The sequence below is a fragment of the Indicator indicator genome, chromosome 21 (assembly GCF_027791375.1).
Source record: "Indicator indicator isolate 239-I01 chromosome 21, UM_Iind_1.1, whole genome shotgun sequence".
NCBI classification, from domain to species: Eukaryota; Metazoa; Chordata; class Aves; order Piciformes; family Indicatoridae; genus Indicator; species Indicator indicator.
Genome location: NC_072030.1, coordinates 14,346,651 through 14,354,973, shown reverse-complemented (window position 1 = coordinate 14,354,973; position 8,323 = coordinate 14,346,651).

The following is an 8,323-nucleotide window of genomic DNA, read 5'->3' as shown; positions in this document are numbered from 1 at the left end:
CCTCAACAGTTCCATGATTCTAAGGCAACAGCCAGGACTTCATTAGGCAGTTCTGGTGGGCCTGGAGGGCAGGGAAATAAAGGAGAAATCCTTGGTCTGGTACTGCTGATGGAAGCAAACCTGGTGAACCTTGGGGCTCCTGACAGAGTGTTTCACATCCAACTTGTCCATCCCCCACCTTTTCTGCTCTGGGGAGGATCAGGGAGGATCCTGTGTGATCCAACTGGCTCATTAATCAGAGGAGGGTGTGCATGGAGGGCAGGCTGGGTCAGCCCCCACCCAGCTCTGAGGCCACTGGTTTTGTTTGGTAGAGGCATCTGTTTGCACCACAGCTGACTTTGGTCCTGGTGTATGGCAGGAGCAGCAGTGAGGTTTTGTTTAGAGCAGTTTAGGAGGTAAATGGGTGGGAAAAGTCTTGGGATTGAGCTTTGGGATCCCACCTGCAGCAGCCTGTAAACCCAGTGTGTAGCACCACAGACACTCCCCTGCCAGCAGCAGGAAAGAAGGGCTCAAATTGCTCCCAAATACAGAGTGTCAAGGGCTCAAATTGCCCCCAGACACCACAACATGGTGTCAAAGACTCAAATTCTCCTGAAAACACACTAGACAGTGTGTCATGGCAGTGCTGAGGCTGTTTTGCCTTCACACACATAGAATCAGAGAACTCTTTGGGTTGGAAAAGACCTCTAAGATCACCCAGTCCAATCATCAACCCAGCACCACCATGGCCATTAAACCATGTCCCCAAGTGCCATGTCCACACCCTTCTTGAGCACCTCTGGGGATGGGGGCTCCACCACCTCCCTGGGCAGCCTGTGCCAGTGCCTGACCAATCTTTCAGTAAAGAAATTGTTCCTAATCTCCAACCTAAACCTTCCCTGGCACATTTTCAGGCCATTTCCTCTCCTTCTATCACCTGATCCTAGGGAGAAGAGACCAACCCCCACCTCACTCCCACCTCCTTTCAGGAGGTCTCTCCTTTTCAGGAGGTCTCCCCTCAGCCTCCTCTGTACTGGGGCTGATCTGCCCCACTGGTTTAGCAGAGACTGTGCACAGAGAAACAGAATCACAGAATTAACCAGGTTGGAAAAGACCTTTGAGATCATCAAGTCCAGCCTATAATGAGCCCAATTCTGCCCTCTCTTGCTCTGCTCTCTGTCTTTAGAGATTCCAATCAAGTTCCTTCAGCTCTAGGCTTATGCCAGCAAGCAGAGTTTATCCCACTGGCTGATCTCCTGTGCACACAATCCATGGGGCTGCAGGGAGTGTTCAGACACTCCTAACTCCCTGCAAAAAGGGTGTTGCATGGACACGGGGACGGAACTTGGCACCAAAGATGTGGTTTGGCCTCCTGGGCCCAGCTGATAACCCTGTCCCTCCAGGATGTGCATCGATCCTGCTCCTTTCCCCTTTCATTCCTCTTTCATCCCTTCCACCCACAGAACTATAGGATTGTTTGGGTTGGAAAAGCCCTCTAAGATCATCAAGTCCAACCCTCCACCTAGCCCCCACCATGGCCATTACACCATGTCCCCAAGTGCCATGGCCACAGGGTTCTTGAACACCTCCAGGGATGGTGACTCCAGCACCTCCCTGGGCAGCCTGTTCCAATGCCTGACACAAAGCCAAACAGGATTCTCTCCCTTCCAGCCAAGATTACAGTGACAACACTGGGATTTCAGCCCAGCACCATTCTGATCCCTTGGGTGGGATCCATCTTGCTACCACTAAGCTTTTTCCATTTCCTCATGCAGCCACTGGTGCCAGTGGGAGACATCATTCCCACAGCCCTGTTTATCCATGAGATACTGGCAATGGATCACGTTCTTCAGAGAATGGCTCTTTAGTTCCCCCACAGCTCTGGGTAGGAGGCAAGATTAAAGCTGGCTGGCCAGGAAAGGACCAAACAACTCAGCTGAATTCAGTTAAAGAACCATTTATAGGGTGGTTTCATCCCTGAAAGGGGCATCTTAGGGCTCAGTGAGCCAAATCTAGAGGCAAGAGAGGAGTCCCCATCCCTGGAGGGGTTTCAAAGCCATGGAGATGTGGTGCTGAGGGCCACGGTTTAGTGGTGACCTGGCAGTGATGGTTAAGGGTTGGATTCGATGGACTTAAAGGCCTCTTCCAACCAAAATGATTCCAAGATTCTATATCCCATGTAGCATCCATGCTTGAGTCATTCAGAACTTAATGTATCATCCATCCCAGGCATACAACAAGATTTGGGGCTCAGCACCAGTGTGACTGACTTATCCATCACCCCCCTTTAGGCCACAGCAGGGGATAGAATCACAGAACTGTTTGGCTTGGAAAAGCCTCTCTAAGGTCATCAGGTCCAACTGCTGACACAACACCACCATGGCCATTAAACCATGGCCACAAGTGCCATGGCCACATGTTTCTTGAACACCTGCAGGGATGGGGACTCCACCATCTCCCTGGGCAGCTTGTTCCAATCCCTGACTGCTCTTGCAGCAAAGAAATTGCTCCTGATATCCAGCCTAGGCCTCCCTGGCACAATTTCAGGTCATTTCCTCTCTTTCTATCACCTGATACTAGGGAGAAGAGCTCAGTCCAAGCTCCTTTCAGGGAGCTGTAGAGAGCAATGAGGTCTCCCCTCAGCCTCCTCTTCTTCAGGCTAAACAACCCCAGTTTCCTCAGCTGCTCTCACAAGACTTCTTGGGACCAGCCACCTCCCTCCTGAGGAGCCAGGCAGGATCCCCATGCTGGGAGGGTTTTTGTTGCCAGACAGGGGCAAAGCTGTTTTGTCTTCCCATCTCTTTGGCTCTCTTGGCAGACAGAAGGTGCAGTAGTGACCACCGTGGGCTCATACCTGCTTGTATCACCTTCAGATGTTTGCTGTATTCATGTCCCAGCCCTGGAGCTCTCTCTGCTCTATGCAGCAGGCTCTTTGTATCCCAGGAGTCCTTCACTGCTGCAGCCTCTGAAGGGCACAGCAGAGGATTTGAAGAGAGGTGCAGACTGGTGTTCATGAAATGTGTGGACATGGCACTTTGGGACATGGTTTAATGGCCATGGTGGTCTTAGGTTGATGGTTGGACTTGATGACATCTTAGAGGGCTTTCCCCACCCAAACAATTCTCTGATTCCATGAAGTTTAAACTTCTGTGATCTAATCTGGGGAAAGTCATGGCTGTACTCACAGAATCACAGAATGGTAGGGGTTGGAAGGGACCTCTGAAGATCATCTCCCTTCCAGAGCAGGGTCACGCAGAGTAAATCACCCAGGAACATGTCCAGGTGGGTCCTGATATTTGTGTGATGCTTATTCATCACAGGGGGGTTATGCAAAGTCTCTACCTCCCAGAGCCAGGCTATGGGTTGGATAACACCTTACTGAGCTCAGGTCTTCTCTGTTGCAAGAGGCTGTGGAAATGCAAAGTGTCCTACAGGAGAGGTGTCAGATAGACCAGGAGGAAATGAGCTCCTGCTGCTAACTGCCAGGGGTCACTCATGCAAAATTCAGCAGGCAGAGGACAGGGCTGTGCAGAAGGGCAGTGTGGGAGCTGCCCAGGACAAGCAACCTGGCTTCTGAAGTCTTTACTGGTCAAGGGAGTTCATCTGAACTACATAAAGCATCTCCTTTGGTCCATAAAATCAAACAGCCACAGATACCTCTCTGCAGGCATAGAAAAGAACCATTCAGGTTGGAAAAGGCCTCTAAGATCATCAAGTCCAACTGTCAGCCCAGCACCACCATGGCCACTAAACCATGTCCCCAAGTGCCACAGCCACAGGGTTCTTGAATACCTCCAGGGATGATGACTCCACCATCTCTCTGGGCAGCCTGTTCCAGTGCCTGAAAACACTTTGTGGGAAGAAATTGTTCCTAATCTCCAACCCAAACATCCCCTGGCACAATTTCAGGCCATTTCCTCTCATTCTGTCACCTGATACTAAGAAAAGCTTGATCCTCACCTCACTCCAACCTCCTTTCAGGGAGGTGTAGAGAGCCAGGAGGTCTCCCCTCAGCCTCCTTTTCTCCAGGCTGAGCAACCCCAGGTCCCTCAGCTGTTCCTCACCAGCCCTGTTCTCCAGACCTTTCACCAGCTTCATTGCCCTTCTCTGGACCCACTCCAGCCCCTCAATGTCCTTTTTGGAGTGAGAAGCCACTTCTTTACTTCTTCCCATGTTTAAATCAAAACTACATGCTAGAAGAGGAGGAGCTTTTGGTGTTCTGGCACCTTGCTGTCCCCAGAAAGCCTGGATGTTCTCAGGCTGCCTGATTTTGCTTGCAGATGCCAAGAGGGAAACACAGAAATAAGTGTTTCCATGGGTGTGGGGTCCAGGTAGAAGCCAAGGAGACAGAAAGGATTTCAGAGGGAACAAACAGAGATTTTAAAGAAAGGGACAGGAAAGGGAACATGCAGAAATGCTCCCATTCCTCACCCTAGGCACACTTTCATGGCATCCTGAGACAACATAGAAGCACTTTGTTCTACTTCTGCAGCTCCTAAGGGCAATGCAGAAATGTCCCCAGTGAAAATCAGCAGAGGGAGGGGAACATCTGCATCTTCTCCCTGCCTAGGAGCTGGCTGGCTGGCTGAAAATGCCTAAAGGGGCCTTTGCTCCCCTCTGAGTGAGCTTATTCCCAATTTCAGGTGATGGGAAGTGGGGATGTGCAGATCCCTGAGGTTCTAACGGGTCCCAAAAATTCCCAAGAGCTCCTCTGAACACTTCCTCAGAGATGCATCTGAGATCTCCCCTGGGCATGACAAACACAGCTTCTCTGAGCTTGGAGGATGGGCAAAGGCATAGGAGGGGACCTCAGAAAGTTTGTAGGCAAGCAGCTGCAGCCCGAAGCATTACTCCAGCTCCTACCAGAAAAGCCAGCCTGGTTCCACCCCACCAGAAAAGCCATCCTACAGCCTGGTGGGCTGCTCTCCCACCAGAAACACAGATCCATGCCAGGCTCCCTCTGGAAACCCTGCCCCCCTGCTTTATCTCCCCATCCTTGGGGACCACCAGCTTCAGACAAGGCTCTGCACCCTTCCTTTCAGGTCTTAGAGACATTTGCCTGTCCTAATGTAAAAACTCTTTGTTTCCAGACCCACAACTTCTAAAAAGGAGGGGATGGGAAGTCTTATCCAGCTTTGTCTCCATCCCACACAGTCTCAGTATCCCTTGCTTTATCTCCCCATCTTTGGGAACTACCAGCTCCTGACATGGCTCTGCACCCTTCCTTTCAAGTCTAGAAACATTTCTCTGTCCAGATGTAAAAAACTCTTTCTTTCCAGACCAACCACTTCATCCTTTTCCACTCCCTTCTGAAAAAAAGGATGGGAAGGGATATCTTATCATCCAGCTTTGGTCTCCATCCCACACAGACTCTGTGTTCTCATTTCCAGGAGTGTCATCTATTTACATGAGAAATGCTTGGGGAAGAAATTGAGGTTACTGAGAGAGAAAAAAAAAAAAAAAAAGAAAAAGAAAAAGTTGCTCCTATCAGACCCAACTCCCTGTGGTGTGTGTTGCCATGTGCCCTCTTCCAGCCCTTGCCCCACATTCCAAGTAGGGCAGGTTGCAATTAAAAGAGCCAGCCAAGAGAAAACACTGCTGACCCTTCAACAGCAGCCCCAGGTGGAGTGGAGGCTCTGCTGAAATATTCATTCATTTGTTCAAGGTCACTCTAGAAGCTAATTGCTGAGCGAGGAGCTGTGAGGGAGGTCTGAGGGCCTTCCCCTCAAGCTGTCCTTGCTCCATGTCAGAGCTGGTGGTGTAAAAGGCTGTCCTGTCAAGCTCAGACTTAAAGAGTGCTTGAGAAGTGTTACAAAGCATTAGAAACCAGCTTGAAATCAGCTTCTATCAATCCTTGCCAGGCTCAGAGGGAAATCACAGAATCACAGAATGGTTTGGGATGGAAAAGACCTTGAAGATCACCTACTTTCAACCCCCTTGCCATTGGCAGAGACACTTTATACTAGACCAGGTTGCTCAAAGCCTCATCCAGTCCTGGTCTTAAACACTTCTAGGGATGAAGTGTCCACAACTCCTCTGGGCAACCTGTTCTAGTGTCTTGCCACCCTCACAGTGAAGAACTTCTTCCTAATGTCCAGTCTAAATCTACCCTGCCCTGGTTTCAAACCATCACCTCCTATCCCATCACTACAAGCCTTTGTAAAAAGTCCCTCCCTGGCTCTCCTGCAGCCCCTTCAGGTACTGGGAGGCCACTAGGAGGTCTCCCTGGAGCCTTCTCTTCTCCAGGCTGAAGAGACCCAACTCCCTCAGCCTGTCTTCACAGGAGAGGTGCTCTAGCCCTCTGATCATCTTTGTGACCTTCCTCTGGACCCTCTCCCACAGATCCATGTCATCCTTGTGCTGGCAGCTCCACAGCTGGAATCAGTACTCCAGGTGGGGTCTCACAAGAGCAGAGCAGAGAAGCAGAATCACAGAATCACAAAATCAACCAGCAGTGTCTCTCTCCACGTGTCCCTGGGCTGTCTCTGCATGTTCTCCATGCTCCTGCAGCCACAGGGAGGTTTGCAAACAGCACCCAGCCCTGCCTCTTCAAGGGAGGTACCAAGAGGAGCTCTATTGTCTGCTGGTCAAGGAGAAAGGTGAAAGCCTCAAGATGAATCTCAAGGGGAAGCAGCACTTCAAGCCAGGGCTTGTTCTAGAGGGACACCTGCTGGCAATGCCACCAAGCCTGAGCTGAGCTCAGGACACACTCATCTTACAGAACCACAGCACATTGTTTGGGTTGGAAAAGACCTCTAAGATCATCCAGTTCAACCTTCAACCTAAGTTTTTAAGCACGTCCCTCCTCCCCCTTCCCCAAGCTCTCTGATTTTAGGACAGCCAAAGAAACCCCAAACTCCCACTGGGTGTGAGCTAAATTCAAGTAACCTGACACAGGAGCTTTCCAGGGGTTGGCTGGAAATCCTGTCCCATTCCAGGCAGGACAAATCTAAGCATGAAGCTGGATGTTACGTGCAGGGACATGCACAGCCATGAGGAAGGCCATCTGCAGAAATCCTCCTGCTGAGGAGATGCCTAAAAGATCTTTTAGCTCCTGTCAGCTCTCAGGGAAAGCAGCAGATCCAGGCCAGTTCTCTTTCCTCTGCACAGGATCTCCTGGCAGGAGGCTGAAATATCAGCTCTGCAGGTGAGGGCTGAACACAAGGACCCCCCCAGGACTAAGCCAAAGCTCCAAAGCAGTGCTTTGGGGTCTGTTTCCTGCTCTACTCACTGAAGGACACTGTTTGCTGCACTCAGTCCTTGCTAGGACCCTCCTGCTGCATGCAAGGCTTCAAGGAGAAGACATGTCAGAGCTGGCAAATCACCCTCCAGCCACCACTCAGGCTGTAATTCAGTGTCACATCTTCTCCATCACTCTCATCAGCTTCAGGGACTGCCACCCATTCCAACCTTGACCCTCACGTCCCCATCTTGTTGCTGCTTGTCCCCAGCTGTTTGTGCAACAAGTTGACTCAGGCAAGCTCAGGGAAAGGGATGAACAGGATGTGTGGTCTGAAATCGTGTGGAGCAGCAACAGGAAGCTGCTGCAGAACCCCACAGTGGGGGTTGGAAAGGACCTCTGGGAAACATCTAGTTCAACCCCTGCTCCAGCAGGGCCCCCACAGCAGCTTGCCCAGCAGAACAATGCCCAGGGGGGGTTGGAAGCTCTCCACACAAGGACACTCCACAACCTCTCTGGCCAGCCTGCTCCAGGCCTCCAGCACCCTCACACCAAACAACTTTCTCCTCAGCTTCACCTGCAACCTCCTGGCTTCCACTTTGTGCCCTCTGCCCCTTGACCTGGCCCTGGGCACCACTCAGCAGAGTCTGGCCCCAGCCTCTTGCCCCCCACAGCTCCTTTAGCTCTTGCTGAGCATTGAGCAGCTCCCCTCTGGGGCTGCTCTTCTGCAGGCTCAACAGCCCCAGGGCTCTCAGCCTTTGCTGCTCACAGAGATGGTTTCAGTTTAGCTTCTGCTGGTGAAGCTGGTTTCAGATCACCCTGAGCTTGGAGAGTCACTCCTCTGGTATTCAAGCAAAGCATTTTTTTTGGGTAATAAAGCACCAATTAACCAGTGAGTGCTAGCTGGCAGGGCACATTTTATTAGGATTCTAGTCAGCAGCCTCATGAACTTCCAAGCAATTTTTTCCCAGCTGCTCTTTACTGTCACTTCCCAGTTATGAAATGCAGGAAGTGATGGAGATTTGTTGCCTCATAAAAACATTGCACAAGAAACTGAGGTTCTGACTGGTTGGACCTCAATCCCTACAGCTCTTCCTATCCTTAGGGACAGCCCTTCTCTGCAGCTTGCCAGGAAATGCAAGAAAGGAAACTAAAAGTGGCACA